The sequence below is a fragment of the Fukomys damarensis genome, unplaced genomic scaffold (genome assembly GCF_012274545.1).
Source record: "Fukomys damarensis isolate Sample0158 unplaced genomic scaffold, DMR_v1.0_HiC HiC_scaffold_19, whole genome shotgun sequence".
NCBI classification, from domain to species: domain Eukaryota; kingdom Metazoa; phylum Chordata; class Mammalia; order Rodentia; family Bathyergidae; genus Fukomys; species Fukomys damarensis.
Window position 1 is genome coordinate 44,439,472 of NW_022900931.1, and position 17,561 is coordinate 44,457,032.

At 37.8% G+C, this 17,561-nt stretch overlaps 1 long non-coding RNA gene across 1 annotated transcript in view; it reads right to left on the reverse strand.

The window, feature by feature from the left end:
* Positions 1-180: 180 nt before the first annotated feature.
* The window catches only part of LOC104853552, a 37,073-nt gene continuing 19,692 nt past the window's right edge, over positions 181-17,561 (reverse strand). The window contains exons 4-8 of the long non-coding RNA XR_777818.1: positions 16,026-16,158; positions 5,789-5,863; positions 3,596-3,667; positions 3,347-3,471; positions 181-1,412 (exon numbers count right to left, since the gene is read on the reverse strand). This is a non-coding gene — a long non-coding RNA (uncharacterized LOC104853552). The remainder of the gene's footprint in view (positions 1,413-3,346; positions 3,472-3,595; positions 3,668-5,788; positions 5,864-16,025; positions 16,159-17,561) is intronic.

A 17,561-nucleotide genomic window follows, 5' to 3' on the forward strand; every position in this document is an offset into this window, starting at 1 on the left:
TTTTTTTAACTCCATGATACTTGAGTCTCAGTCATAGATATTGTAGGAAAGCTTGTGAACCATGGATAGACATTGCCTGAATGTCTGAAATATGTACCTGAAAGTCCTTTATCTTTCCAAATATAGCTGAAAGACAGCTTAGAAATTACTGTGCTAAGTTATCTGTTTTGCAGTATGGGAGTAAAGGCTTACCCTTGGGTGGGTGTCCCAGCTCCTGAGAGGCAAGCTGGGATGGACTAGCTCTCCTCTGACGGGGTCAGCAGTACTGCAACACACTGTGTGATGTCACCTATCACAGCTTCTCTTGCTGTGGCTGCTGACCTTTTTGGCACAGTCCTGCCAGGTGTGGAGGCGCTTAAGGGAAGACTCCTTTTTGTTGAAAGAGTTTCATCATCAAGAAGTGTTTATTGAGTATCTGTTTAGACAATGGCCCAGTGGGTGAGGAAGAGACTTTTTGTCAAGTTGCATATAAATAATAGGTTATGCAAGCCAGGTTAAGTACACAAATATGCAAAGTATAGGATTTAAGATTACATGAGCAGGCACGGACAACAAGTATCCACAGAGCCCCAGGGCAGAAGATACAGTTATATGTTTCTAAGGAATAGTTACTGAAAGCAAGGTTCCCACCTGTAATTTGGCTTTGGAGCTTAGAACTTGTGCCTGACTGAGAAATAAAAAGATTCCTGATAGACCTCTCAAAGATCTTTGACAACACCTTCCATGCTTTTAGTGCTCACAAGACAAAAATCTGAGGAGAGGAGAGTTTCGAAGAAAGCAGGAGGATGCGCAATGGAACACACAACACCCCTTTTCAGTCTCATGAATGCTTCAACCTTCACTATTAAATATGCTCTTGACCTTGTGGGACAAAGTCTAGAAGCAAATTTCTCATTTGCTGGCCTCTCCCTGGGCCTTCTGCGACATACCGTCGCTCAGACAAGCACTGTTCGTAATGGGTTTATGGGAAAGGCTCGGCCTGCCTTTCCATCTGCACCTTCTGCTGGCTCCCTCCAAAAGCGCTAGTGTGCCATACGACATTCCCTTGAATTATTTAGATTGGTAAATCTTTCTGCAGCTCACATCTTTAGTCCATCTGTTAGCCGGAGCTTTGCCTTTATAGGAAGTGTCCTTTATGCATGCTGGCGTCTGTCAGCGGTACACTTTCCTCTTTTATTCATGATCTTCTATGGGAGAGGGTACGAGCTGCAGAAAAGCCACATGCCTGGTATGCATTTCATTTTAATGGAAGATTACATGGCTGGGGTGCTGGTTTATTACCTCGTTCTACACGCATCCATTCATCACCTGGCAGCCCCTCACCCAGCCTGTTTGGAGGTGCTGGCCCTCCTGCAGCCTCCTGGAGCCCCTTTACACGGGGCGTGGATTTGATGAGTGAGAGTGCATTGCTCCTTTAACAAAACATAAAGGGTCATGAGAAGAGAAAACATATATATAATAAGGAGTCGAAGCCAGGGGGAACAGAAAGGCTCTGACCTTAGCCCCATACCCAGGTTCAGACATGGAATTATTTAGACGAAGCACCAGGCGTATTAAGGACAAAATGTTGCCGAGTGCACCAAATCCTCACGGACGTTTTCCTGAAAATCATGCTCCTGTCATTAAACTTTTTTAACTTTTCGTTCCTGGGATAACTAAAATCATACAGAGGTCTTCTTATCAATTTTTTAAATGCTGGAAAAATCTTTTTATAATAATCCAAGTTATAATTTAAGAGCAGTCTGGTGAAAGTTATTCTAATTTTATTATTGATCTAAAATAATCCATATAAGAAAACTCTAAATAAGGTGATTCATACCTCCTGATTGCCTGCAATATTCATGGTTTGTGTCTATTTACATCAATCAATACCTGACTATTATTTTTATCACCCTCTTTCCCTCACAAAAGTGTGCTGTGATGTGCATGATAACGACGGTGCCCTACTGCTAAATCACATGGACAGCCTCTCTCTTTCTGACCTTCGCTGATATGATTTCAGTGCCCATGTTAATGTTACTGCCCACTTTCCCACTGCTGCCATGTCATCCTCTTTTGCCATATAAATGATGGGAAGGTGCCATTAGAGGTGGGGCTAAGCATCTCTATTTGGAAAATATGATCACCTTCTAACTATGGTTTGATGTCATATAGCATTCATTCATTTACTTAATAAATGTGTAATGAATGTCTGTTATGTATTATACACTAGGTACTGGATAAATGCAAGATAAATGCCTTTCTCTTTTGACACTTAATATTCCTGGACAATTACTAAGATTCCATTCTGATTGAGAGCTAGTTGTGGTTTATTATAAACATTTATATGGATAAAGGATGTACCGTGTTCTCTGGTCACACAGCGCGCAGATGTTTTTTCAAGTGAAACAGATAAGCAAACAAAAGATGGTAATAAGAACAGTGAGAACAAGCTCCAGTGTGGAAAGACTGTGAAAAGGCTCCTTATATGTGGCCCTTAAAAGAAGGTGCACGGTGTCTAAAGAGACATGAAAGATGAAGACCGTGGTTCTGACATTTGCTATCAGGACCTATGGAAAAATTGGGAAGTGATAAAAATCAATATGTTCTTCTTACCCTGAGAGTTCAGGCAAAGATTATCAGGTATTTTATTGGAAGAAAACATAGGAAGAAGAAAAACAAATCTAAGCTTCTGTGATGTAATCAGATGAGAAGCTCAAGAGTAGAGATTTGCAACCGTAGTATATGCAAATTTCTGTTTTATATTACAACTCTTCTTATTTTCTACTGTTAATACTATATTTTTACTTTTCTAAAGCTCTTTCTTGCTTGCTGACTCTTTAATTTTAATATCATCCTGTTTAAGGTTAATCAATGCAATATAGCTTCTCACTTCTCTGAGGGCTGTTAAAAGCTTGCTTGTGATTGTGTTAGTTTCCTACTTGTTGGTTTTGTGTACTTGTTGATTTTTATTTTGTCTATAAAGTTAGATAAAATTTAAGGTGACCTTCAACAGTCCATGTGACAGTTAAGCTACGCTGTCAATATGATTGGCTTGGGAGCCACCTAGGGAATTAGCAAAGCACTCATCTCGGTCTAGGTGGACCATAGTCCCGTGACCTTGGGTATTACATCAAGCAGCCCCTTCCTCTTTGGCAAAGGTCCTCTACTGTGTTTCCTAGACACCGTGGAGTGAAGAGCTTTGTTCCTCCATGCGCTTTCCCCCATAATGTTCTCACCTGGGAGCCAGCTGATCACGTATTTAAACCTCTGAAATGGCAAGTGAAAATAAATCTTTCATACAGTAAGTTGTGCAGTTGGAAATTTTGTCCATTTATAAGTGAGGGTTATTAGAAGCTCTGTGTACCTGGGAGGTGTGGATGATTATTGTGATTCACAGTATGAAGACTGGATTCTGCTCCCGTTTAACCATTGCTTTCCTAAAGAGGGAGCTCCCAATCTCCTTCCTGGAGGATCCAAGCTGCCTGCATTCTGGAAAGTGAAGGGATTGGAAAGCCTGAGGAAACTCATAGGTCAGAGTGAATACTTTCACTTAATCACCTTTCTTAGTGAGCCACATTCTCCTTTCTCCTTAGTGAGCCTCACATTTCCTTACCTAGAAACTCCGTTTCATTTTCTTTAAAGAGTAAAGCATCTTATCTTCCGGAAAGGAGAAGAAAGTAATCATCTGTAAGCAAAGGGTGGAAGAGACGTGAGCAATGCACTGGATTTCAATTTTACTCTGAAGCAATCTTTCTGTTTCACTTCCTTCCGATCTCCACCTTCAGGAGTAAGGAATGTCTCCAATTTCCAAAACCGTCTAAGGTTTTAAAGTTTCAGTAGAGTGGCTTCTTCTTTACTCCTGCAGGGAAGACTAGAGTTTGGATATTTTTACTCTGCTGAGCAAATTACAAAGTAGTTCATCTCCTTTCTCTTTTCAATATACCGTCTATATCTTTCATCTAGTACCATGTTTTTTCTCTCTTTTGAGTTAATAGATCTGCATTTTATTTTTAAAATGTACATAATTGTAGTGGGAGGAGAAGAGATAAAAATTTGTGATCCGTTTTCTAGCTTAACTGAAAGCTCTCTTTTCCAGGAAAGATTTCTGGTTACTTTTGCAATTCTTAATACAAAAAGATATCAAGCTCTCTTGCTATGCCATTTTATAGCATAATCCATTGCTTTTTGGCTTGTTTAAGCTCCCATTTTTATAATAAATGGGAAGTATAAGATCAATAGGTGTAAAGGTTCTTTTATGTTTGCACACAGTAAAGTGACAATAAAGAAATGATGTATTATATGACCCTAGTGATTAAAATGGTGATGATATTGTTGAGGTTTTGCTTTCAGTAAGCCAGGAGATTTGCCAGAAATTATTGAGAAGAAAAGACTACTGTTCCTTATTTGTCCTGTTAAGTGAAACCTTAACTCAGTAAGTTGGCTTATTCTTCTTGGTAGGTAATTTTAGAAAGACGATCCCCACCTTTCTCCCATTCGAGCAGGATGATTATGGGATGGGGAAACCTTGGTGCACTGGAAAATCTAGAGAAAGGAAGGACAGCCTCTCAGCCCTTAGCATCAAGGCCTCCTCCTGGGTTTCCAGCCTGGAAAGGTGCCTAGCGTATCACCTCAGCAGGACCTACAGCTTTGTTCGACCTTCTGCTACCTTTTTTTTTAAAAAAAAATTTGGAATCATTTTTTAAAAAGAAGGCTGGTGTTTTCATTTTGTACTGAGCCTCCCAGGTCATGTAGTCAGCCCTGCTAGATGTACTTCACACATACCTTGCAGATGAGAAAGCCCACCTTACCTGGTCTCCCCCTTGTGAGGAAACAGGATTGATCATAGAAGCTATCAAAGCTTGGAAATCCTTATAACAAGGCAACCGAAGATAATGAGCCCATTGCTGACACTTGTGTTCAGATTTCAGGCAGGCAACTTAAATGCGGGAAGAAGTTAGGATAGCAGGCAAGTAGAAAGTGCAAGTTCTATCTAAAGATATTCAAATTCAACTTACAAACACTACTTCTCTGAATAGAAAATACTGGTGAATCCATTACTTTCCAACCCATGCTTTCTTGCAAGCAGTATGTTACCGCAAATGCATGGCCTCCCCCGAGGGCACCAGGTTATCTTGAACAGTTTGTTCAGAACCACAATTTTTCTCAGTCAAGCCAGTATGTCAGAACTCTCGGCATCATTTTTAAAAGTTATCCTTCCATTGCTTCCCAAAGCTATAAATGTATATTTTACACATAGGACACATATTTGGCACTAGACTTTGTGTTGAGTCCTCCTGTTTTCTTTTCCTTTGAGTAGTCTCACCCTTGTCATTCATGCTATATTTGATATTTGCTGTAATATGATTAAATAATTGTGGCAAAGGCATCATTCCCTGAGCAGATGGGCTGAACATTTAGGGTGAGCCCTGTAGCCCAGTGAATGAGAGCACTGCAGAAATTATAGAGGAAACGTAACAGAAATGTGTGTGTGTGTGTGTGTGTGTCTGTATCTGTGTGTGTGCGTGCACACTTCTCAAATACAAGATGCACCAAAGTGGGTAGAAAAAGTGACTCAGTCCTGACACTATTACAAGAGATTCCTAAAGGTAGAGAGAAGTTATAACTTTAGCAACTGAACATTTTACCTATAATTTCTGAGTTATATATAAAAGACTGATGTATGAAGACTGATGGAGGCACATTAGTTAGTATGTGACTCCTGCCCCAATTTTAAACTGATTCATTAGACTTCTCCCAGCATATTTAAGTCCATGTGTATGTATATATCACAATTAAGACAACTTACCATGATCTTTGATCTCTCTGAAACAAGCAAGGCCTTATGGCCTGCCTGGAAAAGTAGCTTTTTCTGTGACTTTTTCTGTAATACAAGATGTTAAAGGAATAAGCAAAAAAAATCGAAGAGTTAGAATCAAATTCTTCTTCTATGTGTACTATGGAGATTTGCATGCATCACTTCACTTTTCTAAGACACTTTACCTTTTCTGTGAATGGGATCTTAAATAGCTATTTTATAGGGTTTTTTTATTTGGTTTTTTTGGTTTTTTGTTTTGCAGCAATCAGTTGAGATAAAGGTCCCTTCCTCTCCCCAGAATTTGGAGGGCATTTATAGTTCACACAACACAGATTGGTAAACTCCAGTTTAGAAATAAGGCTAACATTGACTTTTCTCTGATAAAATAGAGTGTTGATGAGGGGAGGGGGGAAACACCAATGTCCATTTCTACCCAAATAAATCTCCCTAGTCTGAGAATATGTAATTTCCCTAAGATGGGAGAGTTCTCAAAGAAAAAGAGTATCAATTGCTTTGTATGAGGACAGAAGATAAAGAAAACTAGATGTCATAATCCTTAATCCTCTAGGGTCTTTAGAGCTCAAACAGGTAAGATTTGGAGCTCAAATATAGACAGATAGGTAGACCCTGAACTTCTGGAGTAAGAGCAGGAGTGCTATGAAATTACTTGGGTTAATTGCTAAGATATACTGATGATGTCATTTGTATTACATAAAACCCGAACTTCCCTGTGTCAAGCCACTCCCTCTCCCTGCTTTTATGCTAGATGACACATAGTGCCACTGCACTTTCACTAGCTTCTGTAACATCTCTGAAATGCAAGTGAATGTATCTTAAGAAATTAAGCACTCTGAAAAGATCATGGTGTCTAGGAGTCTCTATAAAAAATATTATGAGATACGTGGGTTCCATATGTGAAAGGGAGATGAAAGCATTAGGCACACTATTTCTTTTTGTTTGTTTGTTCTCATTGAGTTTATTGGTCCATTTTAGGTACACAGTACAGTCACATTCATCATTGGGACCTTGCACCTTTACATGACAGGTCTTGGTTCTCATTTTTTTTGCCTATACCCAGCCCTCCCTTCAACCCCTCCTCCCTTCCCTATTTACAAGTACTTTATTTCCGTTTCTTCTTTTTCTCATATATTTTTTTCTTTTCCCTTATTTCCTTTCCCCTACCCTTCCCACTTCCCCTACACCTTTAGCCCTTTTCTTCCTATTGACAATGTGAAATTGGCACACTATTTCCAGATTGAATTTTCTCTAAAAACGTTTGAAAAGTTGAATAAAGCTGCCAGAGATACTCAGAGCCTGGCCCCTGAAACCTGTGACTGTTACCTTATGAAGTAAAAGGACTTCTAGGTATGACTGAGGGCCTTAAGATAGTCAGATGATTCTGTATCATCCAGTAGATGTCTCCCAATAAAGACAAACTCTCCTTGACTCCTAACCCCTTCTTCACATCATTCCACATCTTTTGTGGCAGTAAGAAGCTAGAATACAAGCGTACATTTGTTACATCAATTTTTACTCTCCTAAAAATTAGCAATACATAGATTATTATAACTAAAATATTTTTCATATTTATTATGTGCTAGGCACTGAATTAAGTATAATAGTTTGCATACATATTTTATGTAGCCGACAACACTTTGATGTTAGTATTACTATTATCATATTAGTGGAAGGAATAATGAGATTAACAAATGCTAAACAATTTTCCCAGGATCAGTAGTTAACAGCTTGCCTGCTTTTATTGTTTTGTACCTATCTTACCTCAAGTGCTAAACTGTGGCCTTTTTGAAGACCAAGGTTGTATCTTAACCTTGTGTGTTCATATTAGTCCCTGAAGTGAAAGTTAAAAAAAAAAATGAAAATAAAAATGAGACCCAGCTGAATTCATAATGTCAGTCAATGAAAAGTAATCTTGTATACATAAATTTAATTTATACCCATCGGTTTAAATTCTACTAACCGTATAAGGGAAGATACATCTGATTTCCTTTAACAGTCACTTTCACTGTATTATCTTCTATCTTGCAACTATGGTCACAGGAACATCTCAACTATAAAAATGAGTGCAATATCTTCTAATATTTTCTTTATTCTCTCTCTCTCTCTCTCTCTCTCTGTGACTCAGTCAGAGAAAGTAGATTTCTTTTCAGGAGATCTGTCACACAGAAGCCAAGAGATTCTGGTATTTTATTAGATGCTGATAGTGTTAGATTTAAAGTTGACACCGAAGCCTAATTAAACATTATGCCAGTGCATATATTCTGCAAATTAAGACATGACACATACCAGAGCCCAGTCTGGGATGAGTTAAAAAGGAAGCTGTCAATGTGCAAAAGACCTTGTTAAGTGCCTTAAATACAAATTTTAAATTTTAAATGTAAATGGGTTAAAGCTTTCTCCTTCTCTTCATATTAGAAAGAAAAATTAAGTGGAGTAGAGTTTTGCTGTTTCCCCCCACTAATCATTGAGTTTTGAGTCTATTGGCAACCGTAGTGTATCGTCCAGGGCTAAGAGTGGGAAGAAGAGCTAGTCCACAGCTAACGGTTCACTTTTAGCTCCTCACGAACTGAATGGAAAGAAGAAAGTAAACCAACCCCATCAGTGTAAACAAGTCAACGTATATATTGAAAAAGGAAACCTTTTCAGATTGAGATGGGCAGGACTACTGCACTCTTCTGAACTACGCAGCTGTGAAGTTCTATACCTGACATCATCAAATGGAGGTGTGTGCAGTGCTGAGCAAAGCCAGAAACGTTGTGAAATGGAGGTGATGGGCACAGAGCTGGGAGCCAGGAACAGAGCTTATTCCTTGTGAGAAACTGAGTTATAAGAGAGCAGGCCATAGGAAAAAATGATGCCAGAGGTGGTTGGATTTGGTCATCTGCTCTGCATTTCTGAATCCCATCTCAATCCCAGTTTCCATCACCATCGTTAATTATGCTTGACTGGGGTAATAGCTAACCAGAGAGAGAGATGAGGTTCCATCCCACTGCTCTTGGGTGTTATTTCCTCTCTGTACTTAGCATTTCTCAGTCCCTTCCTGTTTTTATTTCAAATGCTGCCTCCACCCAGCAAACACCAAGTTTTTCCTATGTGTCGTCTAGGTAAATGAACCCAAATAAGATCGCTCTTCTGAAAAGATTTGCATTTGAGAAGAGAAAGAAGATCCAGCCACACACTTAGCCAGCAGCCCTTCCAAATGATGATGCATCGGTAGAGAGTGGAGTCTCCACTCATAACATGTGTATGGAGCAGGTTAGGGAGGAAATATGTGTGAAAACCTCACTAAACCCCGTGTCTGTGTTGGAATTTAAAATAAAACTGGATTTTATGAGTGTGGGACCAGGATGAGATAAGACGTAAAGTTGAGTAATACTGTGAACAAGAAAAATTTAAAAAGTATTGAGATTAAAAGCGTTAATGTAAAATATATCTCCGAAGTGTGAGGTACACGATGAATGTTTAAATTTTAAAAAAAGACACATTGCCATTGATGACCCTCAAAATATTCACAATATCCCTCCTCATTTCGAACTCACTTATTCTACTTTTCTTGACAATATGACTTTTTCTGTAATAAGGCCTTTTTAAAAAATTCAGCCATTCACTGCGTCTCTCAATCATCTCTTCTATTCCATTCAGCAAAACGAAAGATAACTTGATCCCATTCTCTCCTGAATTTCTTTGACTGTAGATATTTTAAGGTTTCTCAAGCGGATAATGTGGCAGCATTGATTACTTTCAATTTTTAATCACTTTGATTTTAGTACAGAAAGCAAACTTGGGAGGCAAAGATATGACTGAACAACTAATTCAGAAAATAGTGTACAGCTGGTTTTAGAAATCCTTGTCATTGAATCTTTAAAATTGTCCAAAGCTTGCAACCTCTTCAGAAAGACTTCCATTGACCTTTTGCAAAGCCCCATGCTAAGAATCAATCCAATTTTTTGTTATTATTAAATTCAGTACCGACATATGTGTAATAATCAGTCAGGTAGATAAAGTATATACGAGAACACACATAGTCATACACGCATGCAGGTGCACACACACACATGTAGTTCCCTACACCTAAGGACACTAATAGTTTGGAGAGAGGAAGGATGAAGGATATGTACACATGAAAAAAGTATAGAGCAATAACATTTTATAGTAAAACATTACACTGAATATATAGTTCAATGCTGAAAACTACAGTAAAACACAAGTTGTGTGGATGATAAAAATGAAAAAAAAATCAAAGCTGGAAAAGCATAATTGAAATTGAGTGAAATTTTAAAACTTTAAATGTATAAATAGTATCATATTATAGATAATCTAATATTTTTTCATGATATAGAGTCTAAAATCCAAAATTTAAAAATAGCAAAGATTTATAAAAAATAGGAGTTTGTAAAATTTGTCAAGGATCATCCTTTTTTGACATTGTCATCTTTTAAAAATTAAGTTATTTAAATTTCTTAAAATTATTATGTGGGAAAATATAATTTTAAAATTTATTTTGATCTTACATGTGGATTAAATATACTACACTAAATTACATAATTGTTGGAAAGTTGTAGTAATGGATTTTGCTAACTGAAATAATCAAGTAGTAATTGCTTACTAATGTCAAATTATTTTCTATTGTGTACAATTATTAATTACATACAGAGAAGAATTGAATAGTTTATTATTTTTTGGCAACTACAATGATTAAGTAAGTTATTTAATAGCATGCAATTAATTGTGTTCTGTTCAATGGTAAGATGATAACTGATTGAAAAGTAACAGATGAATTCAGTTTTCACACTCAATAAGCAATACTAAATGGAATACAAATCCATTTTAAATCAAGAATGGAAGTAAATTATACATTTATCATACATCAGTGTATTTTGTTAAACTCACTTCTTTTTTTTTATTTTCAATTATACTAGACTACAACTTTGTGTCTTTAACAATGTCTTCTAGGGGAAAACATATTGAAAGATGCTGTGTAATCCCAGCCTGACCATTTTCTGTAAAGATCCTTCCCCATCAAATAGGCATTCACAAAAGAACATGCAGTGTAACATGAAACCCTATGTGAACTTTGTGAATTTAGGAATGCCTTCTAAGTAATAGCATGCATGAAGACTATCACTGACTAAGTAAGACAAGCTGAGACACAATTTCATTAGACATTCCCAGTTTCAAGAGGTATTTCCCAGGTGAGATTCTCTTCTTTTCCATGTTGGGAAAGAGGACCGTCTTTCTTTCTTTGACAATTCTACCTTCATTTACAGCCTACCTAGAGAACCATAAGCATTAGAGTTGGAATAGATCTTAAAAACCATCAAGTTGCATTATCTGTCAAGTGCAGACAGGCATCTCCCCTTAGTGTTGGCAGAGCACTGCACTGGGGTTCAGGACTCTATGCATCCCCATCAATGAAGACGAATCAGAGCTTCTCACTGCAGCAAGAGCTGCACAGAATTTTTAATATCAGAAACATCAAGTCCTGCTTCCATAAAGGAATTTGAATATGGCATTCTAGAGGAGAGGGTAGCAAAAGCAATAGGGAAAGATGTGAAGTATATTCAAACTGGAATAAAAGAAAACAAATAACAATTCTGTGTGGATGGAGAACATTTTAACCACATGACAAAGCTAATTCTCTCTACATATAGTTAGATATACATAGATAGATAGATAGATAGATAGATAGATAGATAGATAGATAGATAGATATAGATAGATAGATAGATGATAGAGTTAGGTAGATAGATGGAGAGACTCAGAGAGAGATGATAGAGCTATAGACTGAATGTTGTAGACTTTGCAAATTAATATGTCATCAGAAAGACTCCATGGTAGGACCAGGGATTTAGCTCAGTGGTTCCACTGCCTGCCTTGCAAGCAAGCACAAGGACCTGAGTTTGATCCCCGGTACCAAAAAAAACAACAACAACAACAACAACAAAAAAAAACCCAGAAAGACTCCGTGGTGATGATGGACTCTGGAAAGTTATTAGGCTTAGATGAACCCTGAGAATAGAACCCCCAAAATATAATTAGGGACCAGAGCTCACCTTCTCTCTCTACCATGTAAGGATACAATGAGAAAATGACCATTTGAAGGCTTGGAAGAGTGCCAATTAGAAATTGATCCTGGATTTCTCAGGTTTCAGAACTATGATAATAAGTGGGTTTTTTTTAGTCAGTTTATGATGTTTTTATAGCAGCTTAAGCTAAGATAAACAACAGACAGACAAATGACATAGTAGACTAATAAGTGGATAGATGGATGGATGGATCACTCTTCTTCAGAGTCTTTGAATAGTCTTAGGAAAAAACACTCTCTCTGTCCATGTGTATTGTCATGGTAGCTGCTACTTGCAGGCCAAAGCTTTCATGTTATAAGACTAAACTAAATTTAGTTTTTGCACTTGATATTTTAATTACTGTCTTACTATAAGATTAAATCTTTTCCAGGGATGGGGATCTAGCTCAACAGTTCTGCCACCTGCCTTGCCAGTGCAAGGATCTGAGTTGGATCCCCGGCACAAAAAAAAAAAAAATTCTTGTTAAGAAACCCAAATGAAAATGATCTTCCCTAATTATCTAATGCATTTCTACCCAGTCCCATTTACCACAAGGACAGAGCATGTAGTGGGTAGAGTGGACTGTCAATCTGACAGGGATGGGATCCAATCAGGAGCTTGGTGGAGCACACTTCCGGGTGTGTCTGGGTCGGATACAAAGCACCACCGTCTTGGGGCCATAGCTGCTCCTTGGCCTCTTCCTCTTTGGCAGTGTTTACCTGCTTTATTTTCTAGACTCAACGAACTGAGTGATTTTTACTCCTTGTACCTTTCCACATGATGTTCCTGATTTGGATCTTGCTGATATGGACTAACTTCCCTGATATTGTGAACTAAATTAAATATCTCCTTTAAATTGAGGGTGTCACAGTCATTGTTTCCCAGAAATGGCAAAGCTCACTAATATAGATCATTAATAACATTTTACTACCTTTTTAGAACTTTGGGAAGGTAAAAGAGACTATAAAACAGAAAGTATTGTCAATAAGTAATATGCTGCAAATTGATTTTTAATCTAAAAGGAAACAGTTTGGCTTGGCTTGGCTTTACTTTTCCATGAGGACATATGGATCTAATGGATCCATATTCTACCTTATGGAAGAATATATGGTAGAATGGATCTAATTCTACCTTACAACAGTAATGTTATTTAACTTATCTGTACATGATGGATGCTTAAGTATTCTCAATCTTTTGTAATACAGACCTTTTGAATTTTACAAAGAATTCTGAACATGAAGACTACATTAAAGACCAGTTGTACATAGATTATTTACCAAATATATACCAAACTTTTGTCTTAATAAACACAAGCCTAAAAACACCAGCATCAATATTTTCTGTCAGCTTAGCAGCAAGACAGCAACATGGATGACTGAACTGACAGCAAGATGTAAGATTAACTTTTGAATTTTTGTTCAAAACTGGTGACTATCTCCTGTCTATAAATATCGTTGGAGTTAGTCTGCGACTTTGGCAAGCCCCTGACTCCTAACCCCCCTCTGGAAAGTGCTAATCAATCACACCCAATAGCAGACATATCTGCTTGCCCAGTTCTCAGCCATGTTGCACCATGGCTATTGATAATTAGGAAGAACTTCCGTGTGTTAAATAGACAATGGCATTGGCATTTTCTCTAAAGTCATCATGCCTCATTGCATGAGGGATGAAATTGTAAAAATCACTCTTACTTCTTGGTTCTACACTAAATGAAGGTTTCACGCCTAAGTCCTTTGTTTTTCAGTTTAACCTTGAAATTCCGTGGTGCTCATTCATTCACTTCACCTTTCTCTAAAGAATTTGAACTTTATTTTGTAAATGCAAAGAGATTAATCACAACATTATTTCACAATGATAAAACTAGTGGCTTAGAAGAGAACTGGCAAGAAAGTAAAACCAAGAAAGAATTTTATTAAAATTTAAGAAATGATGGAGAACCTGAAATAAGCAAAGACATTGGGCATGGAAAGGCATAGTAATTGCTGAGATCTCTTTAGAATAAAAAAAAAAAAAAGAAAAACAGGGGAGAATTGAATAGAAGAGGGCAAAGGGGATTTTTCACTTTTTTAAAGCCCGTTGTTTTTTTGCAAGGGTGGGAAAAGATGTTCTTTATCTGTGAATGTGTCACTCTCATAAGAGAGCTTGACGCCATGCGTCCCCATAAAACCCCCCAGCTTCCATTAAACAAAGTGCTCTTCTTAAATGCCTTCCCTTTAAGACCTGGCTGCCCTACCCCAAGCCATTAGTGGGAACAGAATGTTAATAAGGAGGGACTGTGGTATCTCTAAGAGAGGCTGACCTCCTTCAGCGGAACCAGGGCACCCATTACAGTGTAATGATAAATCACAAGCTTTTCCCTTCCATTATTTTCCCAGAAGACTCTTCTCTGAATGCATAAACATAATGGACGGAGGAAGGAAAAAATATGCAACAGATGAAGAGAAAGGTGAAAAAAGAAGGAAGGGGCAGGCAAACACTCAGTGGACTCCCAGTGGGATTTAAAATAATAAATGCACCACATGTGTCCACACATTTGCATACAGTAAAACTTTAAACTAACATCACAAGGGAAAGTCTTCACAAGAAAAATACATAATTGACCAATAACATGTAAGGGGCTTGCTCTGAGAATTATAAATGAGATGGCATCTCTAAGGAGGGTTGCATTCTAGTAATTATTATAGTCCTAACTATTATAGGCTCTTTACTGCTGCAACTTAAAGACAAACTAATCAGACATGCTGGGGAGAGTATAAGAAGTCACTGAGTTGCTCACAACTCTTATTATTCACCATGCTTAGACTTGCAGCTGAATCCGTGATAACATCATATTCAACAGAAATAGGCTTTCTAGCAGCAAGTTTTAGCTATATTTTCCTCTCTTGATACATAGATCAAGAAATAATACTGAGAAGGTGTTGAGCATTTTGGTGGCCATCCAGTGACGTCAACTGGACATACCAGTAAACACTGCCAAAAACCTGCTTCTATTTTAACACCAGCACTGTATCCCTCAGGTTAATTTTATCTCTAGCTCGTAGGATATACCAGCCAACCACTGAAATGACTTTCAGAGTTCTTGGAAGTTGCCTTTTCATTCAGTTAAAGTGGGATTAATGTGAAAGCATGTTGGAAATGACAAAGGCCTGCTCTAGAGCAGTTGGTCTGAACGTTACAAGGTTTTGTAGTTTATCTACATGGCTCAATGAGCTCACAGTGGGTGTACAGCTTAGTTGGACTGTCTCCAACCTGATCAGGATTTCAGACTCTATCTTTCACTTCTATTCTGCCTCAGATACCAAAAGTTGTATTTAAACTAAGTGCATCCATCTTTGAAATATTATTACCAATATTTGAACTTTGACCTTCACGATCTTCACATTATTGATATTCTATCTAATTCTAGCGGCTAAAAATCTTATAATGTGGATCTGTTCTCATGGAAATAATGACTAATCTGGACAATTAAACTGGACCCCTCAAATCTGTAAGAAGAGTATCAGACAATGAATGTTAAGGGTACTGGGTCAAAGAAAGTCTAGTGGTTCTAAGTTTCCTGTATCTAGTGGATATTAAGATATATTACAGTTGCCTTGAAGTTTATCACAGTTGCCCCATCTAAAAAGCTTCTATAGTCATATCTTGGTCCTTGTCATTAATTCCTTCCAGAACTAGTTATGAGTGTCAAAATCATTGAGTACCAAACCCTATTTTCCCATATGAATTAATGTAATTGAAGATAATTCTTGAAAGTTCCCCAGAAGTTTCACATTTTACTGGGATAATGCCTTTTACTGGGCTCACATAAGCCTTTTATGCCTAGCGATATCATTTCTAATCATTCTGGGAACCATAGTTAGCATTGAAAATGCACAAAATTATGAGATGGCAACAAAGAATATGTGTAGATTCAGCACTGGTCTTGAGTTACTTAGAGACTGAATATCTTGTCAAAATATGACAAGTATTGGGTTTGGCTATATTTGGTTTTGATCTAGATCCACATGGTTCTAGGAAGGGTGATTTGATCTCTAGCTGCAGAATGAGGAAGCACATGACTGAGGCTACGCCAGCAGGTTCATCCTACCGTTCTTCCCCCACATCCTGGCCAGAGTGATCTTTCAGGACTAGATATGTGAACTAACCTTGTCCAATCAAAATGAATTTCAGGACTGTTCTGAAACTGCTCAAAGTTATCTTCTTCCTTCTGCAGTTGTGAATGAGGAAGCATCCAGATGTGGGAGCTGTTGAAAGCTGTCTTGATGGACAGGCTGTGCACTGCCCAGCAAGTAAGGAATAGAAAAGAAATGGGAGATAATTGTCCTTGAGCCAATATTGGGACTCAGAGCCAAGCACTCGTAGCTAACTCTATTTCTGGCACTTTTATTTGCAATAAGGCATTGTATTAAATATAAACTCAATCTGAGTCAGGATTTCTGTTACGTACAACAAATTAAGTAATTTGCTCATGAAGGGTTATATGTATCTCTGGTCTGGATATGGGTTTTGGTGAAAATTTTTATAAACCTGCTATGTGATTTGCCAGTACCAAGTGCATTTCCAATGCCCATAACATCAAGCAAAAAGGAAAATGACACGGAGGAGTGCAGAGTCAAAATTATCTGTCATTTTTTTCCTCTATTGCATGTCTAGTTAACTTTGAAATTCTCCAACATATTAAATGAACCTATTTCCATTATATCAGTCTTTTACAATTTCATCCAAAAACTGTTTTCCGTGCTCCACCTCCTACTTTTTTTTCTCCGTAATTACTGCTTGTTTGGGGTTCCATAGCTCTTTTTACCACAGGTATTTATGACAAGTACAGACATTCTCTCTCTGTTCCAGTGATAATTGCAGTTAGTACTGTTATGGAAGGAGACGGCAAGTGACACACAGAGAGGCAGTAGAATAGAAGTAAAATAAAAAAGTTTACTCCATCGATGGGGATGGATCACACCTAATGGCGGTGCCCTGATTGACTCCTCCGTTGGGCTGCAACTCTTACTTTTATAGGGTTTTACAGCTTTGATCTTACTCAGTTGGTTACATTGCATTTTCACAGATACCCAAAACATGATAGCAAAGCAGTTGAATTTAAACCCGGATGCAGTTCTTTGCTAGATTCACTCAATTGCCTACTCTAGCCAGGGGGAAGGGAGCTTGTTTGATTAACAAAGCTAACAATGGTTCTTTTCACTTACAAACTTTTGTGAGGAGACTAGGTGTCTCCCCATACAGGTTAATTCTGAACTAAGCAGGGTGAAGGACAGAAGTTATCTTATATTGTGACATTTCCTAAATTTTCGCTTATTAAGGTTTTCCCTATCAGTACCACTTGTATGGTAAAGGACCAGATCAACCTTGGCTTGAGCTGAGAAACATTTCCTCCAAGACTTCAGATTTATGCCTCAGATACTTCAAATATTCTCTAACAGTGCTTTCCACCAATAGCTATTTTATATGTGCAAAGTATCCAGAGCTTCCTAATCACCCAGACTGCTTTCCCTTAGCTATGTGCTCACAACCATTTTTCTGACTATACCTCAGTTCAGTAATTCAGTCGTTTTTGAGTCATCATTATTTTCATCCCTTTTCTGATTTATTAGCAGCCTGTTCTCTCTCCAGTATGCCTTTCTTCCTTAATATATTTGTGAAAGACTCTTTAACCCCAGCTGTCC